Raw genomic sequence first — 22,601 nt, forward strand, 5'->3', positions numbered from 1 at the left:
GCACCTATATTTTAGAATATTGTATTTTGGATGCAATATTTATGCTGCTATTTTAATATTTATATTACAATTTTAAACACTATGGTTTTTAATTATTGGATAATTAGTTTATGATGTCATCATTTCACATTATTTATTGAGTTGGTTTGATGTATGCCCACATCTGATGAAGTAAGTGAAACGAAAACGAAGTGCTGAATACGTTTGTCTTTATTTTTGTAGTTTGTGGCAAAAAAAACTGTTTTCTTTTAAACTGCGTTGGAATACCCCGTGGCTTTATTGCTTCGCTGGTACGAGTTTCTTGGTTTTTCTGTAATTTATCGGGTCAACAGTTTCAACGTGATCATTCAGCTATAATTAGTTCCTTAACATCTCTGTTAACCAGATATGTGTAAAGATAATTTAGTTTTTTTACATGTATTATTAAAAGAACATTTTTTTGCACACAAATCTGGTTAACAGCTGTATTAAGGAAGTGGATTACAGCTGAACGATCGCGTTGAGACTGTTGCCCTGATAACAGAAATGTACCAAATAAAAAAACCACAGCAACATTTTCTGATTTGTGCCCAGAGCTACAATGCTCTTTCTGTTTAATAAGGAAGTTGCACGAATTTGGAAACATGATATAAGAAAGTGTAAATCTTTGTAAACTGTATCAGACTGTCTTCAGTAAATGCTTAATGCTTAATTGAGTTTGGTTCAGACACTGGAAATAGTGTGAGTGCTATAGCAATAACAAGGTAACCCATAATCAGGGAGTGTATATTGAACACTACGGGTTGCCTACACTGACTGTCTTTTTTCATGCTTGAGCCTTCCAAAAACAGAAGACAGAAAAATCCAAATATTTATTGCTGTTTTGTCATTGTTTTGAATAAATGTCCTGTTCCAGCTAAGATGAGCTTATTGACAACAGTATCTCAATGGCATACCTGACAATTTTGACAGGTAAGCTAATAAACATTATTTTAGTAGTTTCTTTGAGCCCTGTCACCCACGATATCTAAATGTATTGTATCCAATATTATACCAGTTTGAGGAAGAGGGAAATTAATTACATTATCTCCCTGATGGTGTGACCTTGGAGGTAGGTAGTATATTTAAAAATTGAAGATACGGGTATAAAATATCTCCATCGGGTGGGTATGAACATTATTATTGAGCTATTGATCTCAGTGGTCTTCTGTGTGGTGGTAAGATCATCCGTGGTAGACTGGGTGTGATGCATTCAGCAACCCACAGTAGACCCATAACTGCAACTGCTTAGTCATAGGATTCATTATCCTGTGTTGTCTGGGAAGGAGGGTGGTCCAGAGCCCCTTCTTATTTATAGATTGTCATATTAAATTGTCAACAGTGACTGGCAGTCAGTTGTTAAAAGATGTTTACCCTTCATTTTTGTGTATTTTCTTTGTAGACTGGCACTATGAAAGCTTATGATGTGTGCTTTCATGACATCATGTGAAGTATAGATGTGCTGTCCTACTGTTCTGCCTCTGTAAAGGAGGAACCGTGGGATGTTTATGGATTTTAGGGAGTCCATAGATCCTAGGAACTAGAGGTTTTTGTACTGAAAAATAATTAAATAAGGATTCATCAGTTAATCCTGTAATCAGTAAATCAAACACTAAAAAAGACACTTTATCAGTGATAGCAATTACAGCTGTTTTTGTCAGCATTTGATAGGTACAAGTATCTAGTAGCAAAACCTTCATCTGGTTAACATATAAATCTTTGTCCATTAATACAATTTTACCACCTTTATCTGCTTGTTTAATAATAAGAGAATGTAAATCTTGCAATTCATGTAGAGCCCTATATTCTTCTGTATTTAAATTATGAAAGGTGCAGCCTTGCGTACCAGGAGTATAAGCTATCACTGATGGTGTCTTTTTTAGTGTTTGATTTACTGATTACAGGATTAATTGATGAGTCTTTATTTAATTATTTTTCAATACAAAAACCTCTAGTTCCTAGGATCTATGGACTCCCTAAAATCCATAAACATCCCACGGTTCCTCCTTTACGCCCCATCGTATCAGGAGCAGGATGGTGCACTGAGCCTCTATCTATTTATGTAGAAGGCATTTTACATGAGTTCTTGGATAGTTGTTATACAGTTCTTAGAGACACAAAAATGTTTTTACAGCGGTTGCAAAATAGAATGGAAACCATTGATAATGATGAAGAATTTGTATTCCTTACCATGGACATTGAATCTCTTTTACTAGTATTCCAAATGTTTGGGGTATTGATAGAATAAGAGAATTCCTCGATATGAATAAGAAGCTGACTACTAATAAGATTATGCTAGTCTGTGCACTATTGGAGATTATACTTGAAAATAATATTGTAGCTTTTCAGGATCAATTTTTCTACAGAAGATTGGCGTGGCTTTGGGCACTTGGTGCAAATAGCTACCAATCTATCACTAGTACGATGGGAAGAACAATATGTTTTGTCAGATGTTAACCCATTTTTTGGCTACATTCTCTGGTACGTCCGTTTCGTGGATGATGTTTTTGTCTTGTGGAAAGGGCATGGTGAAAATATCAGTAATTTCATTGATTACCTGCATAGTACTACAGACTTTTTGAAGTTTACTTTTACTTTTTCTGATACATGTGTTGATTTCTTGGATGTGAGTGTCACCCTTACTGATTTAAAGCAGATAAGAACCAGTATTTATTACAAACCTACAACTACTAATGCCTGTCTTCACAGGTCAAGCATGCACCCGAGACACATACCTAGAAATGTCCTCAAAGGACAAGTCTATAGAACCCTACGCCTACATAATAATGATGAAGAGGCAGTAGTTGCTTTAAATAAGTTACAAGACGAATTTCAAACAAGAGGCTATTCTAGCTCAGAAATCACTAGAGTGATAGCAGATGCATGGAAATTGAGATCTACAAGATGTAAACCATACATGAGCTCTTATAGTGCTGATACAAGTATACCTTATGATACAAGTATTGATAGAAATAAGTTTAGAATAGTGTTTAGATTTGCAAGTGACATCAATAAGTATACAGAAATTATTAAAAAGAATTGGCACCTATTACATGAAATACCAGGTCTGGTTTCCACAGTTGGTGACACCTCAAACTTCAGTTTTAGAAATAATGTGTCTTTAAAGCAGCAGCTCTGTAATAGAGAACATCAGTCTTTTAGAAAAAATCTTTCTAACAGACAGGGCACCTTCCCGTGCAGGAATTGTGCTGCTTGTCAGCATGTCTACACTAAAAATGAGTACATTCATCCTGTGAAATGTTTTAAACTTTATACGAAGAATTATTATGATTGTAAAAGTGTCGATGTTGTTTATTTTTGTTTTTGCCAAGCATGTCATGCCTATTATGTAGGCAAAACAAATAGGAGCTTTAAAGAAAGAATGTTAGAACATATAAGGGACATACGGAACCAGAAGCAATCAAATGCTCTAGCTAATCATGTCCTGAATACAGACAGTAGCCATTGTTTTAAATTTTTAATCTTACAACAAATAGTAAGGACAAACAGAGGTGGTGACGTAGAAAACCACACCGAAGAATTAGAACAACAATGGATCACTAAATTACAAGCAGAATAGATATCCTGGTTTGAATGGCTGCACCTCATTAGTTATTTACCTTAAGGCCAGGCGCCTTAAACACTAAAACATGAGTTTTTATATATATATATATATTTTTAATTGTACTATTATGGTTATATATGTGTGTATATGTACATATATATCTATATATATATATATATATATATATATATATATATATATATATATATATGTATATGTACATATGTACATATATATATATATATATATATATATATATATATATATATATATATATATATTTTAATAACCATCAGGGATGACACTCCCTTTTTTAAATATTAATATTTTTTAAATATTATTGTTTTTAAATATTATTGTGTGTAAATACACACCTTTCTATATATTTTATGCATTTTTCTTATGGATGTTGATATATGTTCTTATGTTAGTGGAGTAATATCTCTTTAAATTGTGATGTCATACTAATTGTCCTAGTATTTAACCAAGCATCAGTTGTAGTGATGTGGTCTGATGAAGCAACATTAAGTTGTGAAAGCGCTTACCGTTTGTCTTCTGCAATGAAGTACAGTGACTGATTTCCAGTGTGTAACTTTGGTGCCTTAATTTACTTTTGCTGCTGTTGTGTGTTTTGGGCACCTCAGTGTACCTGCAGCCGTTTGGTTTTTGCATCTTCAGCTCCTGAAAGGAGGCCCGACTGTCCTTCTCTGGAGGCAGTTGGGGATCGCTTATCTTTGTACCCAGACGCCTGGCTCAAAATAACAAACGAACAACTAGGTACAAAGTATTATTTCCAGAGGATACTTCATTCCATTCGCCACACCCCCTCCACCAAGAGAAATCCTGGACGTTCCACCCAGTTACAGGGAACAAGCAACAGTAGAGGTCCAAACACTGCTAAGAAAGAGTCATCCAACCAGACCCAGCAGACCAGACAGCATCTGGAACTTACTCAAGATTCTTTTTAGTCCCAAAAAGGTCAGGGAACTGGAGACCTATATTGGACCTCAGCAGGCTAAACAAATCTGTCAAGAAAAAGAAGTTTCAGATGGTCACGCTTCAGTGGATGTTCATCGTGTTTCACTGTTGTAGTCATTACTCTTGGGTTATCCTGCTGGTAGGCTACCCGCAGTCGGCCTGAATTCCAAAGTCTAGGTCCGGCATAGGTTGCTGTCGCCTCTTCCCTGACGTCAGTGCGCCAGGGGTATAAAAGATGCAGCCAACGCCATTTTCTTCAATCTTTCTTGCCGCGTGGTGCCCGAAGCAAAAGCAGTTTGCAAGTGCCGATCGTCCGACTCCTGAGATTTTCGAAAACGAATTTCAGATCCGAAGTCTTCATTAAAGCTAAGTACCCCGTTGGGGAAACTTTTTTCTTGCTCCAGACTGATGTCAGAAAAAGTTAACAATTGTATTTCTTGTGGGAAGCAAATACCTCATAAGGATTTTCATTCTTACTGTATTCCTTGCCTAGGCCCTGATCACAACGATGTTCTTCATTCCACATTGCTGCAGTCCTAACCATTAGGGTAGTCCGCTGTCCAGTCGGCCCGAATACCAAAGTATATGGCTGACGTCGGTCAAGGCGCATTAGACTGACGTCAGGACGTCAGGGTACTAATGCGCATGACCGACGTCATATCCTCAGTCTTTTTTGCCGCATGGTCCGATGCAGAAGCAGTTTTGCGAGTGCAGGTTGGCGTTCTGAAATATTTCCGAAGTCGGAGTTTCAGACCGAATCAAAGTTGGCTAAGTACCCCGTTGGGGAACATTTTGGTTTTTCTTGCCTCAGTATTTAACGGATGTCAGAAAAAGTGAATAACTGTATTTCTTGTGGGAAACAGATACCTCATAGGGATTACCATACTTTGTGTATACCTTGTTTAGGGCCTGAGCACGGCGTTGTTGGTTGCAGCTCTTGTGCAAGATTTAACAAACGCACTATTAAGAGAAGGTTAGACTGTGCCAGGTTAGTGTTTGGGAAGCGGTGTAATTACAAAATGCCGTCGGATGCTCCGGCGCCGCTTCGTCAAAAGCGCAAGGACAAAACAGCAAAGCCTAGGGTTGATGAACCGGCAGTCCCGGACGTCGGTTCTTTGGAAACTCAGTGGAGCCAGAGGTTTTGCCAGGAGTTTCTTTGGAGTCTCAGGCAGAGACTTTACTGTTACAGGATGTGCCCTCTCAGGAGGTAGGCCAGGCTGAGGGCTTCTCAGGTAACTGTTCTTCCCTCTCTTCCCAAGGTAGTTAGAGCTTCTCCTACTGTTTCCAAAACTTCTTTGAGAGGTAGGCCAAGTTCAGCTTCAGTGGGGGCTTCTCCTAGCACTTCAGGTTCGGTGCCTAAGAAACATGTGCTTAAAATGGCAGAAGATTTAATTACTATGATTAGAGGCTCTATGCCCCCTCCTGATAAGAGGCCTCGGGTGGAACCGGAGTTTGAGAGTTTTGACCGGTGTTCAGAGGCTTCTGAGTCTTCTGTGGAAGACTTGCAGGAGTATCCTCCTTATTCTGATTCTGATGTGGATGATTCCACTCCTACAGCTTCTCCTCCTGAGGATTTCTCATTTTCAGAGACTCTGCATTCCATGAGGGAGCACTTTAAATGGGAAGGCCAAGATTACTCTGATTCCAGGAAAAGGCTTAGGGAATTCTTATTTTTACCCCAGCATAGGCCCTTAGCTATACCTCCTGTGTTGAATGTGGTGGAAGATGTTTTTGCAGAGGCTTCCCTGAACCCTGATTCTTTGCCTCCTGCCTCTGTTAAGCCTGATAGGTACTATAGGGTGCCTGAAGCTCATAAGTATCTGTTTAAGAGTCCTAGGGCAGACCCGAAACTGTTTCTCAGGGGCCTAAGGGTGTTAAGGCCTCTGTTGTTAAAAATCCTGTTCCCACTGATAAAGAGGCAAGGGCTTTGGATAGGTGGGGAAAGAAAGTGTATACTTCTTCCACTTTAGCCATGAGGCGTTGAATTGTCAGTTTCACATGCTAAAATATCAAAATTATCTCCTTTCACAATTGAAATCTAAGGTGGATGCTTTGGCGGAAGGTATAGAGTGTAAAGAGTTGCTGGATTTAGTTCATGTGTCTGAACAAGTGGGTAAGCATTCTTTGCAATGTGGTTTTGATGCTGTGCAGGCCTCCTCGAGGGTGGCTGCCACTAGTTCTGTTCTTCGCAGGCATGCCTGGTTGAGGGATCAGAATTTAGCAGAACATGTTAAGACTAGGATTTTGGATGCTCCTTTACAGTCTGATGTGTTATTTGGTTCGCCTGTGGAAGCAGTTTTAAAGAAAATGGAGGACAAAGCTAAGTCTATGCAAACTGTTAAAGATTTTTGCAGGTGCAGCCACCGAAGTTTAGTAGAAATTGGCCTACTAAGGGATGGACATATCCTGCTTATGATTCCCAGTCTAGGGGTAGGTCTAGACGTGGTAGGGGCAGAGCTCAAGGTTCTTTTAGGCCTAGAACAGGGGGTTCACCTGCTCAGCCTTCTGGTGAGGGCAGGGGTCAGTCCTTTCGTAAACAGACCCAATGACCTGCCTTTTCAGCTGCCAGTAGATTCTCGTCTGGCGGCTCCTTTGGGAGGAAGACTGTCTCTTTTCAAAGAAAATTGGGATTTAATCACTCAAGACAGATGGGTGTTGGATATCATTCACCACGGTTACAGGTTTTATTTCCATACCTTGCCCCCTTTCAAAGGCATGCCAGACGTTCCCCCTCCACAAAGGACAGAGGCTCACAAGCAAATTTCTTTGTTACTCCAAATAGGGGCTATCCAGCCAGTCCTTGTACCAGAAAGGGGCCTAGGATTTTATTCTCGCCTGTTCCTAGTTCCAAAGAAGGGGAACACGTGGAGACCAATTTTGGATTTATCTATCCTCAACACTTATCTGGACATTCCCAAGTTCAAGATGTTGACGTTACAACAGCTTTTACCTCTGCTGGGCAAAGATCATTGGATGGTAACTTTAGATCTCAAGGAAGCTTACCTTCATGTGCCTATAAGACTAAGTTGCAGGAAGTATCTGCGTTTCGAGCTGGAAATTCTCATTATCAGTTCTCTGCATTGCCCTTTGGCTTATCTACTGCCCAGAGTATTCACAAAGGTTCTGGCTCCAGTGATAGCTTACTTCAGGCTGAAAGGAATTCAAATCTATCCTTACTTGGACGACTGCCTGATTCTGGCTCAAGAAAAGGAAGACCTTCTACAGCATCTGGAATATGTCATAGCAGTGCTAAGATGCCTAGGGTATTCTGTGAACGAAATAAAGTCCAGTCTAGTACCCTCTCAAGACATGTGCTTTCTGGGTGTGAGACTGAATACAGCAGCCCAGATGGCCTTTTAACCCCGGACAAACAAAAGAATCTTTCCAGTTACTTCCATCAACTATCTCTTCAGTCCGGGCTGACTGCAAGGACAGTCCTTCAAGCCTTAGGGTTCATGGCATCTTGTATTCTGGTGCTTCCCAATGCCAAACTGCATATGAGGAAGCTGCAATGGTATCTCAAAATGTGTGGACACAGCACTGCCAGGATTTGGACACTGTCATTCAAATAATACCTTGCATTCAAAAGAATTTTGTGGTGGGCTCAGGGATGTCACCTAAACAAGGGACTCTCTGTGACCCGGCCAGAGGCGAGTCAGATTTTAACGACAGATGCCTCGGACATTGCTTGGGGAGCTCATCTAAATGGAAAGTGGATACAAGACAAGTGGCCTGCCAGACTACAGCATCTACATATCAATATGAAGGAGATGTTAGCAGTTCAGTTTGCATTAATGGCTTTCAAGGAGTTACTTCTTCCTGGGCAGGTGTTGATTCTAACAGACAACACAACTGTCATGTGGTACATCAACAAACAAGGGGAACACATTCTTATCCTCTATGCAGGCAAGCAATGCTTTTATGGGAGGCTGCGCTCAGTTTGCAACTAACTCTTCAAGCAAGGTTTCTGCGGGAGCACAGAACTCCTTAGCAGATGTGTTAAGCAGGCAAATCATGGATCCCCACGAGTGGAAACTGGATCTTCATGTATTTCAGAAATTGACAGTGTCATGGGGAACTCCAGACATAGATCTGTTCGCTTCTCCACTAAACCACCAGCTGCCAAAGTTTTGCACAAAGGGGTTTCATCACACAGCTTGGAAAGTGGACGCTCTTTCTTTCAGTTGGAAAAATCTTCATGTGTATGCTTTTCCACCTCTCCCTCTTCTCCCAAAGGTGCTCCTAAAGATCAGACAAGACAAGCCAAGGATGATTTTAATAGCTCCAGATTGGCCTCGGCAACACTGGTACCCACTTCTACGGAGTCTGGTAAGGAAGCCTCCATGGCCTTTACCATTGATTCCACACCTGTTATCTCAGAGGGACGGTCACCTGCTCAATGTCAAGCTTCAATCTCTTCATCTAACAGCCTGGCATATTCTGTTTTGAAACACAGCAGGTCTCAACTTCCTCAACAAGTTTTAAATGTGATTATGGAAGCCAGAAGACCTAGTACAAGGAAAGTGTGCAGAAAAATGGAAGAGATTTTTATTTTGGAGTGCAGCAAAGAATTTGGAGATTTCTGAGCCTAATTTGAGTGTGGCTCTTCAATATCTTACTGAGTTATTGGACAAAGGTTTGTCCTTCTCTTCCATTAAAATTCATGCTGCAGCAATTTCAGCTCACTATGATTGTGACCCACCATTGTTTTCACATCCTTTGTTCAAGCAGTTTCTTAGAGGGGCAAAGAATATAAGACCCCCACGTAGAGCTCCTACTCCTGCTTGGGATCTCAATTTTGTGTTGGAAAAACTTACTCTACAACCTTTTGAGCCTGCGGCTACTGCTGAGTTAAAATACTTGTCATGGAAGACTGCTTTTTGTTGGCCATTACTTCTGCAAGGAGGGTTTCTGAGTTGCAGGCCCTTATGGCAGTAGAGCCCTTTTGATTTTCCATAAGGATAGAGTATCATTACGTACTAATCCTTCCTTTATGCCTAAGGTGGTTTCTAGTGTGGCTTTAAACCAAACTATTCATTTGCCTACTTTCTATGCAGATCCCCAAAACAAGGGAGAAAAGATTTTGCACACTTTAGATGTACATAGGCAGTTACGTTATTATTTAAGCAGGACTAAGGATTTCAGGCAGTCTCAGCAGTTGTTTGTTTCTTTTGCCTTGACTTCTCAGGGCAAGCCTGTGTCTAAGCAAACTATTTCTAAGTGGATTGGGTTTTGCATTTCATTTTGTTATTCCCATCATGGCAAGGAGATTCCGGCTGGGATTAGGCCTCATTCCACAAGGGCTACTGCCACTTCAACAGCCTTTCTCAGGGGGGTGGCAACTAAGGATATTTTGGAGGCAGCTACTTGGAGTTCAGTACATACTTTCTCTAAGCATTACCACCTTCCTCTCTACTCTAAATCTAGGGCTGGTTTTGCCACAGCTATTTTGCAAGGCATGTTGACAGCTCCTGCTTCCTTATGATTTGCCAGCCTCCCTTACCTCTGCTTTGGGATTCTACCCAATGGTTAGGACTGCAGCAATGTGGAATGAAGAACATAGTACAGTTTTGTACCTACCATAAATGTAGATGTTCGAGGATCCACATTGCTGCAGTCCAATTTACCCTCCCTCCTTCCCCTCTGTGTTTAGGGGTTGTGGTGTGGGTTAGGCTATATTCTTGTGCATTTGTATATATTGTATATATGTTTGGTGCAGGGTTTTTGTTGGTGTTTTGGTTTGGGCCTGGTCTTTTTAGGGCCTTCTGACATCTGGGGCAAGAAAAGACTGAGGATATGACGTCGGTCATGCGCATTAGTACCCTGACGTCCTGACGTCAGTCTAATGCGCCTTGACCGACGTCAGCCATATACTTTGGTATTCGGGCCGACTGGACAGCGGACTACCCTAATGGTTAGGACTGCAGCAATGTGGATCCTCGAACATCTACATTTATGGTAGGTACAAAACTGTACTTTGCTAGCTGTCTGTTTTGTGCTAGATTTAACCAACGCACTATTAAGCGTTGGTACGATTTTGCCTTTCATTACTTCATAGGTTCATACTAGGCTATCTGCCCTAGGGCATTTATAAGCCTAGCCAGAATGTGTTTGTCTTTCGCCACCCATTTTAAATTTATTTTGCTATGCCCTTTTTCGAGGTTAGTATACTGTGCCTCTAACAGTGACACAGAAGTGATACCCGGGGTAAACCTACGATCTCCCATCCACTCATCAAGATTCCTCTTGAAGAGAGTCAATGAGGGACTCTGCCTAACCTGGACTGGGATTTTATTCCAGAGTGAAGGGAGCCTCTGGGTTATGAATCTGTCCCTCCAGCATGTCCTATTTATTTCAGTGCTGAGGTTCAAGTCTCTTGAGCGTGGCTCGATGGGATTTGGATTTTCTGAGGTGCAGCATGTCCATTAATTCCGGGTTGGACATGGCTTTATACGTCAGGCACAGATCGCCTCTGAACAGGCGGTATGCCACTGAGTAGAGCTGGAGTTTCTTTAACCGGGCAGCATATGGCATCTGTTTGAGCCCTTTGATCCTCTTGGTGAGGTACTTTTGGGGTCTTTCCAGTTGCTGCAGGTGTCTGGTAAGGTACATCCCAAAGGGGCATTGTACTCAATTATGGGCCTGATGAGGGATGAGTAAAGAGGCACAATGACCTCCCTGATCTAGATGTGAATCCCTTCATGATTAGGTGGGCTATATAAAATGTTTTTCTAACCACTTTGGCCACGTGGTTGTCAAATGAGAGATTGCTATCAACTTGGGTCCCCAGGTCCCTAATTACTTCTTCTGTACTTAATGGATTACCACCTATGTGGTAATTTGTGAGCACTTTGTTTTGCCAAAGGGATGACTATACACTTTTTGGCATTTAGCTTGAGGCCATGGCTCTGGCACCAGTTGTCTGTTTCTATGAGGCCCTTTTGGAGGATGCTTGTGTTGGCTGGAGAGTCGATTATGGCGCCCAGTTTGCCGTCATCTGCGAACTTGGTCAGCCACAGTCCTTCTGTGTTGGCCTGTACCTCCGAGAAATATATACCAAACAAGAGAAGTCCCAGGACTGAGCCTTGTGGGACACCACTTGTAACTGGTTTGGAGTCTGACATGGCTCCAGCAATTCTAACCATGTGGGTTCTGTCCTTGAGCCAGTTCGCAATCCATCTAGTGACATAGGGGTTTATATTTAAGCTGGTGAGCTTATCTATAATGCTCGAGTGGGGTATTGTATCAAAGGCTTTTGCGAGGTCCAGGTAGGCTGTGTGGACCACCTTCCCCTCGTCAATGGCCTTGGTGACTGTTTCAAAGAAATCAACCAGGTTTTAGAAGCAGGATCTGCCCTTAACAAAGCCGAACTGGGTAGGATCCAGTGTCTGTAGGTCCCCAATATCTTTATTTATGAGGTCCATGATGATCCTTTCCATAGCTTTGCAGACCAAGCTAGTCAGGCTTATGGAGCGATAGTTTCCAGGATCCGTTGAGGCATCACCTTTATGGAGAGGGACCACTGTTGCTGTACGCCACTCTTTGGGCACATATCCTGTAGTAAGGCTGAGATTGAACAGTAGTTTTATGTTTGGGTTTATCTCTTCTTGGAGTTCATGTAGGACGCAGCCCGGGACACCGTCTGGTCCCATTGATGCTGTGTTTTTTGCTTTGGAGAGGGCGGCTCTTACCTGAGCATCTGAGATGTCAGGGGGGGGGCAGCACTCTGCTGTGGTAGATATTTGCCCTTTTGGTGGGGGGGGGTTGCTCTGAACCTGTCAGCTAGGATGTTGGCAATGTCTGTGGGTTCAGTGTATTTTTTGTCATTTTGGACTAATTCTGAGCATATCTGGGAATTACCACCCAGGTTCCTAATATAACTAAAGAAAGCCTTGTGATTATCCTTAGTGTCTTGTGCAATTTTTCTCTCGAAGCTGGCCTTAGACAATTTTATGAGTGCCCGTAGTTTTTTTGCTAATACTGATCAGTGATGCCTTCCCTTTTTGGGATTTTGCTCTATCATTTAGTAGCTTCCTCCTTCTATTGTATAGTTTGTTTATGGCTGGGGTCCACCAAACAGGACGTCTGCCTTTGGAGGATTGGGTCTTGGTTTTATTTGGGATCGCATGATCCATGCATTCCTGAAGGTGTTCATAGAATGCGTTTATAAAGGATTCTGCGGTCTGGGCCGTATTTTCCACAGGCCCGGGGGCTTTGAAGGATTCCACCTCCGTTTTGAGGAGTGTGAAATTTGCTTTAGAGAAGTTTTTCACTGTGGTTTTCTGGGCCGGGGGTGGGGTCAGGATGTGACTATCCAGTGAGATTAGTTTATGGTCTGATCTTACCAGTGAGGGATACACTTCTGGTCTGGAGCATAGAGTCCCCATGTTGGTGATGATCAGGTCCAGTATGTTTTCCCCTCTTTGGCTGAAGATTCAATTATATAATGCCGTCGGAACAGCCGACGACCGGAGTTTATAAAAAGCGCAAGGAAAAAGAAAAGGACAGGCATCCGAGGTCCAAAACTGATGATGAGGCTTCCGCTAAGCCAGTCGTCGGTTCTCCGGTTCTCAGTGAGGTGCTTTCGCAGCCCCTGACGCCCGCTACCTCAGAGCCACAGGCCGCTGCCGATTCCCACGTGGAGCCAACTAGGCCTCTGGGTACTCAAGTTATTGGACATTCAGAAACCATTCCCTCAGATGGGTCTGGAGCCGCTGAGCAGGCATCGGCTTCTGAGGGCGTTTTCAGACCTACACAGTTGTATGTAAAGCCTACTTAAGCTTCTAAAGCAAAGTCTAAAGCAGCTCAAAAGACAAAGAAACAAGTACAGCATTCTCCTGGACAGACTTCCATGCCTAAAAAACAGATGCTCAAAATGGCCGAAGACCTAATTACCTTGATCAGGGGTTCCCATTCCTCTCCTGATAAGAGGCCTAGGCAAGAGACAGAATATGGATCTTCAGATCAGGTTTCCATTTCCTCTGACTCCTCTTCTGAACAGGAATACTCTCTTCCTCCCTATGAGGATTCTGATGCTGAAGAATCTATCCCTTCAGCCTCACCACCTGAGGATTACTTTTTTTGGGAAACCCTGCATACCATGAGGGAGCACTTCCACTGGGAGAGCCAAGACTACTCAGAATCTAAGAAAAGGCTTAGAGATTTCCTTTTACTACCTCAACACAGGCCTCTTGCTATTCCCCCTGTGTTAGACATTGTAGATGTATTTTCAGAGTCCGGCCTTTCTCCTGATTCTTTACCCCCTGCCCCTGTTAAACCAGATAGATACTACAGGGTTCCAGACTCACATAAATTTCTTTATAAAAACCCTGCTGTTGACCCGGAAACTATTTCTCAGGGTCCCAAAGGGGTCAAGGCATCTACTGCAAAAAACACTATCCCCTCTGATAGGGATTCAAGGTCACTAGACAGATGGAGGAAAAAGGTTTACACTTTTGCTACTCTGGCAATGAGGGCTTTAAATTGTCAATTTCATATGCTTAAATATCAGCAATACTTAATGTTGCCGCTAAAACAGAAAATGTTGGCAAATTCTGATTTTGCAGAAAATAAGGAAATGCAGGATTTATTGCATGCAACTGAACAAGTGGGTAAGCATACTTGCAAAGTGGTTTTGATTCTCTGGAGGCCTCTTGCATGGCCGCAGTTACGGGTTCTGTCATTAGAAGGCATGCTTGGTTAAAGGAACAAAATCTACTGGATCATGTTAAAGCAAAATTATTAGATGCTCCATTACAGTATGATACTTTATTTGGTGTTAAAGCAGAGGAGGTGTTGAAGAAAATGGAGGACAAAGCGAAATCTATGCAAACAGTAAAGGATTTCTTACAGGTACAGCCACCCAGATTTAGCAGGAAATGGCCTACAAAGAACTGGTCCTTTCCAGTGTCAAACAGGCCACAAAGAGGCAGATATAGATACCCCAGAGGCAGATCCCAGCCCCAGGGCTCATACAGGCCTAAACAGTGGGGCGCTTCTACCTCCAAAAGTGGAGAAGACAATACACAGCCATACAGAAGAGTCCCAATGACTTTCCTCTGCCAGCACCAAGCGCTTATCTTTTGGCAGCCCCCTTAGGGGGAAAACTAGCATTTTTTTCTCAAAATTGGCACATGATCACCCAGGACAAATGGGTCTTGAATATAATGTCCCAGGGCTACAGTTTCTACTTTCACACCCTGCCAAGGGCAAAAGGTATGCCAGACCTGCCACACAACCAATGGGCAGAGGCACAAAAACAAGTTTCATCCCTCATGGATATGAGGGCCATTCAGCAAGTACCGCAGCAAGAGCAGGGACAAGGATTTTACTCAAGACTTTTCTTGGTACCCAGAAAGGACGAAGCCTGGAGACCAATACTGGACCTGTCTATTCTAAATACATTTCTGGATGTTCCAAAATTCAAAATGTTGACTCTGCAGCAGCTTCTGCTCATGCTGGGCAAGAAGGCCTGGCTTGTAACTTTGGACGTAAAAGAGGCATACCTGCATGTTCCAATCAGAAAATCTTGCAGAAGATACCTCAGATTCACAGCTGGCTCAATTCACTACCAATTCTCTGCACTGCCCTTTGGCTTGTCTACTGCGCCCAGGGTCTTCACAAAATGCCTGGCACCAGTAATTGCTTTTTGCAGACAAACAGGAATTCAAATATATCCTTACTTGGACGATTGCCTTATTCAAGTGGAGAACAAGGACATTCTACTAAAGCATCTGGCGTTTGTAAAGAGATTATTAATTTGCCTAGGGTACACAGTAAACGAAAAGAAATCAAAACTAGTACCCTCTCAAGAGATAATATTCCTGGGTGCAAGCTTAAATACTACTGCCCAGATGGCTTATCTCACGCCAGACAAACAAAGGCAACTGACTTCTTACTTCAAAATGTTGGCAACAAAGACCCAGTTATCTGCAAGAAAAATTCTGCAGGCTTTGGGCTTCATGGCATCTTGCATTCTGCTAATTCCATATGCCAGACTGCATACGAGGAAACTACAATGGTATCTAAAAAGTGTTTGGACTCAACATTGCCACAGCCTGGAAACATCAATTACCCTCATTCCTTGCCTGCAACAGTAGTTTCGATGGTGGGCACAGGCCTGTCAACACAACAAGGGACAGACATTCACCCTAGCCCACAGCCAGGCAGTCAATAACAACAGACACTTCAGATTATGCCTGGGGGGCCCACATGGCAGGAAAAGGTATTCAGGGCACATGGCCCAAAAGCCAACTGCATCTTCATATCAATCAAAAAGAGATGCTAGCGGTTCAAAATGCCCTGACAGCTTTCAAGGATCTACTTCATCCAGGACAACTACTGATAAGGATGGACAATACTATAGTCATGTGGTACATAAACAAGCAGGGAGGCACACATTCCTACCCCCTCTGCAGACAAGCCATGATTATATGAGACATAGCATTGACTTATCAAGTACACCTGCAAGCACAATTCCTGCCAGGAAAGAAAAATACTCTGGCAGACGAACTAAGCAGAAACCTCACTGATCCCCATGAGTGGAAACTGGATCCACAAGTCTTCAGCATGATAACAAAGAAATGGGGATGCCCAGACATAGATCTATTTGCCTCCACTCACATCTGCCAACTACAGAGATTCTGCACAAGGACTTATCACAAGCAAGCATGGAAAGTGGATGCCCTATCATTCAGCTGGAAAACCCTAACAGTATATGCCTTTCCTCCTCTGCCTCTCCTCCCCAAGGTAGTCCTAAAGGTCAGACAAGAGAAGCCAAAAATGATTCTGATTGCCCCAGACTGGCCCCACCAGCACTGGTAACCCAATCCTAAAGAGCTTGTCTCAAGGCCCAGCCTGGACATTACCTCTAATTCCTCACTTACTGACCCAACAAAACAATCCGATCCTGCACAGCCAACTCAGGACCCTAAATCTGGCAGCATGGCGGATAATGTAACCATTCAGAACACACCTCTCTCTAAAGCAGTGATCGATGTTATTTTGGAGGTCCAGTACCAGAAAATCTTAATGGAAGAGATTCTGTGCTTGGAACCAGGCACAAGGAATTGACACGTTTGTACCAGATATTCCTCAGATTTTACAATACCTAACTGAGATGTTGGACAAAGGCCTATCCTTTTCATCAATTAAAATCCATGCCTCTGCCATTTCAGCTCATTACAATATGGAACCACCTATTTTTTTTCATCCGTTGCTAAGGCAGTACCTTAGAGGGGCCAAAAACATAAGACCTCCAAGGAGAGCACCAATACCTGCATGGGACCTCAATTATGTCTTGGATAAACACACACTGCCGCCTTTTGAGCCAGCCAATACAGCTGAAATAAAGTTCTTGTCATGGCAAACAGCTCTGCTCCTAGCAATAACCTCTGCAAGACGAGTCTCAGAGTTACATGCACTCATAGCTGTGGAACCTTTTATCATTTTCCATCCAGACAGGGTTTCTCTGAGGACGAACCTGACATTTCTGCCTAAGGTAGTGTCCAGTGTGGCTCTTAATCAAACCATTAATTTGCCCACTTTTTATCCAACCCACAGAATAAGGGTGAGAGACTCCTGCATTCTTTGGACATACACAGACAGCTACGCTTCTATTTGGATAGAACTAAAGCTTTCAGAAAGACTGAGCAACTTTTAGTGGCATATGCTGCAGGATCACAAGGAAAGGCTATCTCAAAGCAGACTATTACAAAATGGATAGGCCACTGCACTCGTTTCTGCTATTCACAACATGGCAAATCAGTGCCTAAGAGCATTAGGCCACATTCAACCAGAGCAGCAGCCACTTCAGCAGCCTTCCTGAGAGGAGTTCCAACCAAAGACATTTTAGAGGCTGCAACTTGGAGTTCAGTGCACACTTTTACCAAGCACTACCACTTACCTCTCTACTCTAAATCCAGAGCAGGCTTTGCCACTGCAGTTCTGCAGGGCATTATAGCCTCTCCTGATCCTATCTAGACCCAGCCACCCAACCTCAGCTTTGGGATTCAACCCAAGAGTAATGACTGCAACAGTGAAACACGATGAACATAGTACATTTGTGTACCTACCATAGATGTAGATGTTCGAGTGTATTCACTGTTGCAGTCCAGGTTACCCACCCACCATCCCCCTTTTCTTTGCTGGGACTTATCTGTACTTCTCTATCCTATACACCTTATGTGGTGTATTTGCTTGTAGATGAAGGAAATGTTTATTTTACTGCATGTATATTTATTGGCATAATTTTTAGTCTACCAATTTGGGGGCACTTGACATCTGGGGCAAGAAAAACTGAAGAAAATGGCATGAGCTGCATCTTTTATACCCCTGGCGCACTGACGTCAGGGAAGAGGCGACAGCAACCGACGCCAGACCTAGACTTAGGAATTCAGGCCGACTGTGGGTAGCCTGCCAGCAGGATAACCCAAGAGTAATAACTGCAACAGTGAATACACTCTAACATCTACATCTGTGGTAGGTACACAAGTTTACTATACTTCCCTTAAGGAAAGACAATTGGATGTGCTCAGTAGATCCCCAGGATGCTTACTACCACATAAAAATGGCCAGGCCATCCAGAGATCATCTGCGCTTCCGGCTGGGAGCCAATCATTACCAATTTTGAGCCCTGCCCTTTGGTCTTCCTACAGCCCCCAGAGTGTTCACCAAATGCATGGCAGTGGTCACGGCTCACCTGAGACGTTTAAAATTCCAGGTGTTTCCGTACCCAGACGATTGGCTCCTCATCGCCACCACCAGGCATCAACTCATTCAAGCCAGGAAATCCACTCTGTCATTCGGCAGCCAGCTGGGCATTAGAATAAACTCAGAAAAATCTGCCATGTTGTCATTGCAGCATATAGTCTTTATCGGAGCAAACTGGACACCACCACCAGTCATGCTAAGACTTCCTGTATAAAGAATCTTATTACTCCGTCAGCAGGTCAGCATTCTGATATCCAAAAACAAGGGTCCAGCATCAGAAGTTCTAAAATTGTTAGGTATGATGGCAGCAGCAATTCTTGCCATACCGCTGTGTCGTATGCACATGCAGATACTGCAGTGGCTGTTGTTCACTCAATGGTCTTACCAAGAGCTCTCCATGTCTCACCTGATAATGATCACAAACACCTGCAAAAAGGATCTTCAGTGGTGGTTGACCTCACTTCATGTCACAATAGGATGTCCCTTTATTTTACCCCCACCAGCAGCCACAGTGACCATGGACGCTTACCTGATATGGTGGGGGGGGGGGGGGGCATTTTCAGGGAAGAACAGCCCAAGGCACATGGACTGATCAAGAGACACATCTGCATATCAATGTCTTAGAGATGAGTGCAGTACTTTTGGCGTTGCAGTACTTCCAGGACTCTCTTCCTCTGTGTGCGATTGTGATTCAGACAGACAACATGTCAGTGGTCCGGTACTTGAACAAACAAGGAGGAACCAGATCATACCCCCTTTGTCGCGAGGCCCTAAGAGTATGGCAGTGGGCTATGTCCACCCAGCGCTTTCTGTTAGCAATGCACATCCTGGGGAAATCCAGTGTGATAGCAGACACGCTGAGCAGAGCAATTTTGTTGGCCCACGAGTGGTCCCTTAAGAAAGAAATAGCGGACAGACTATTCTGGAGGTGGGGCCAGCCTTGCTGCGACCTTTTTGCCAGTCACATGAACACAAAATGCAGAAGCTACTTTGCCCTGATTCACCCTCCGGGAGAAGCCCCAAGGGACAAACTCGTTCACGATTGGCCTCTGGGTCTCCTCCATACTTTTCCACCAATCCTGCTGATACCCAAGGTTCTACAGAGAGCAAAATCTCTGGGAAGGGCTATCATTGTAATAGCCCCTCATTGGCCTCGTCAGATTTGGTTCCCCTTCCTTCAACTTCATCTTTTTGAGGACCCTTGGATTCTGGACCCAGTTCCAGACCTTCTGACGCATGTGTCGGGAGAACTTTATCCCTCCCTGCAGTCCCTGAAGCTGACAGCTTGGCTGCTCCAATTCCCATCATAGCCAAGTTCCATAACCTTTCTAATGAGACCAAGCAAATTCTCTTATCCTCTCATAAATCATCTATGAGGAAGCTATACCTTAGCAAATGGAAAAAACTTTCTATATGGGCCTCTAAAAACAATATTAATCTTTACCAAGCCCCTATGGCCTCTATAGTAGAGTTCTTGACCATGATCTTCAATATAAAAGAGCAGCAGCAGCCACAGTCCGTGTTCAACTTGCTGCCATTTCTAACTTTCATCTTTGATTCCAAGGATTAAATATTATGTCACACAAGTTATCCAAAGCCTTTCTCAAAGGGATCTTTCATCTCAGACCACCTGTGAAATCTCCCTATTCCCTATAGAATCTAAATGTTATGCTTTCCCACATCATTCTTCCTCCATTTGAACCAGTTTCCTCATGTGACCTCAAATTTTTGTCATGGAAGACCATTTTTTTTAGTGGCTATTACTTCTGCCCGCAGAGTGTCAGATCTTCAGGCCTTGTCCATTAAACCTCCTTACTTGATTTTCCATGCTGACAGTCTCACTTTGAACAAACCCCTCCTTTTTGCCGAAGGTTTGCTCTGAAACTAATCTTAACCAAGTTATTGATTTGCCAGTTTTCTTTCCCAATCACTCCAACAATCTAGAATACATGCTGCACAAACTTGATGTTATTTGGAACAAAATATTTTAGGAAATTGGAACATCTTTTTGTTTACTTTTCAGATGCCAGGAAAGGTATGCCATTGGCTAAAACAACTCTGTCTAAATGGTTATCTGATTGTATCACATTTGCTTATTCAGCTGCCCAATATGCCTTTGCAACATAAAATTAAAGCTCACTCAACCAGAGCAGTTTCTACATCCTCTGCTTTTTCAGCTAGACATCCTATTGATAACATTTGTGCAGCGGCCACTTGGTCAAGACCTCATGCCTTTATCACTCATTACAAAGTTGACAGGGCCTTCTTTGGGATCTACTGTCCTGAAAAATATACTCCCATGAGCCACCCGAGATAGATGGTGCTTGGGATGCTACCCATCAGTAAGAATGAACGGCGAGATAGAAAACTTCACATAAAGAAGTTATGTACTTAACATAATGTTCCATGTGAGTTGTTCATCTTGCCTTCATTGTTACATCCCTTCCTCCTACCCCCTCCTGGGCTTTTAGAAGACCGAGATGCTAGATCCTTCTGGTCACTCAACCCTTTTATACTTTCTTATATGGAGTTATACAATGACATATGGTATTATACGCAACAAACAAGATGTGAGGTAACTCTAGGTGCATCATGGGATAGGGACTTGGCCTCGAGCTATTTGAAAACCTTGAGCTTTGTAGAAGGCCGACTTGGAGCCCGAGGGATCAGCTCCGAACCCATCAGTAAGAATGAAGGCGAAATGAACAACTCGCATGGAACGTTATGGTAAGTATATAACTTCTTTTTTAGCAGTCTTGTATTTTTGTCATCTTTTCTACTGTCCTGCAATATTTTATGTTTTATTAAGCTTTAATATCCCTAAGGTCTTTTCAGAAGTTGCTCAAGTTGCGATTTTTTATTTATTTTTGACAAATACTTTATTTCTTCGTGCTGCCAGATTTTTGTAGCCAGCATTGTTGACTTTTCAGTGTGTTTTGTCACTTACTCTTTATTTTACATGTAATAATGATTGCAGTGTATAAATAAATATTCAGTTCATTGTTTTATAATTTTTCAAAAATGTAGTTTTTATTTAAGGATTAAATAAAGCTTTACTGGTCCAACATGAAATAATAAATCAAGACATTGTTAAGCTGTTGATGTAGATATGCCAACACGATGCAGTTTAGTTTGCAGTCTCTAAAATACTATTTTTTATTATGTATTTTATTTTTTTTTGTGAACTGCACAATGTCTTTGAGTAGAGGGTGCTGGTAAAATAAATGTCATGCTGTTATATGCACAAAAATGATTTCTAAAGTATCTCAACTCTTTTTATTTTATGTTTAGGGAAGCAGGCTGTACCCCTTTTGCTACTAGCTTGATTACAGACTACTTTTCTGAGTCCATCCGTGGTTCAGCCATGGGATTCTACAACTGGGGAATTTACACCGGATACAGTCTTTCCTTTGTTGTGGGAAATTACATTACCAGAGCAAATATTATGGGAATGGTAAGCATTAAAAATTCTACATTTTTACCACCTTATGTATTTCATAGTTGAGCTTGGATGTATTTTTAGAGAGTCATATTATTGTTTTATTGGAGAAAGCAGTCTCATATCTTTTGCATTTATTTTTTGTAACTCCTTTGAAAATAGTTTTCCCTATTCCTTGTTTTCATATTTAAAACGTATTGCACATACTGTGCAATGCTGTGATAATGCCATTTTATTTTTACGTGCTTTTTTATGGATGCCTTACTGCAGACCATGAATATGGCTAATGAAAACTGCCCAAACAAAGTTAGGCATTAAGTTAAATGTTATGTTTACTTGTTTATGTAACAATGATTTTATTTTTGCTTCCTGTGTGTTTTTGCAGACAATTAACCTTCTGTTGTCCGAGTCCCTTTGCCTTCTTAGTGTCACTTAACAGTATATGTACTAGTAGACATCTAGGTTCCTAATGAATTAAGGCAGTAGTTTGGCTTCTGCTGTTCTTGGCACTCAGGAGCTGCGAAAGTTGTTTTTCACATATTTCTTGTTATTCAGCAGGGTTGGAACCATATTCTAGAATTCTGTCCATCTTATTGTGTGCACCACTGCAGAAAGTATCTGTCACCTACTCCTTTCTATTGAGCATATAAAGCTCATGCTGTCAGTCTTTTGCTCTGAGCCTTTGCTAGGATTTGGCACCCAGTGCTACTCCATACACCTCGTCTGTCTTCCCCAGCTCTCTCTGAGATGTAAACACCTGATATCAGCTACAGTACCATGTACCAATGTAGGCACCTCTGGGTCAAGAAAACTTGCCAAACACAGGTTGCTAGTAAAGTAGTCTGTAGAAGCACACTTCTAGTCAACAGGACTTCTTAACCCAGACTGACA

Source organism: Protopterus annectens, chromosome 16.part0 (assembly GCF_019279795.1).
Source record: "Protopterus annectens isolate FY-2018-M chromosome 16.part0, PAN1.0, whole genome shotgun sequence".
Taxonomy (NCBI): Eukaryota; Metazoa; Chordata; order Ceratodontiformes; family Protopteridae; genus Protopterus; species Protopterus annectens.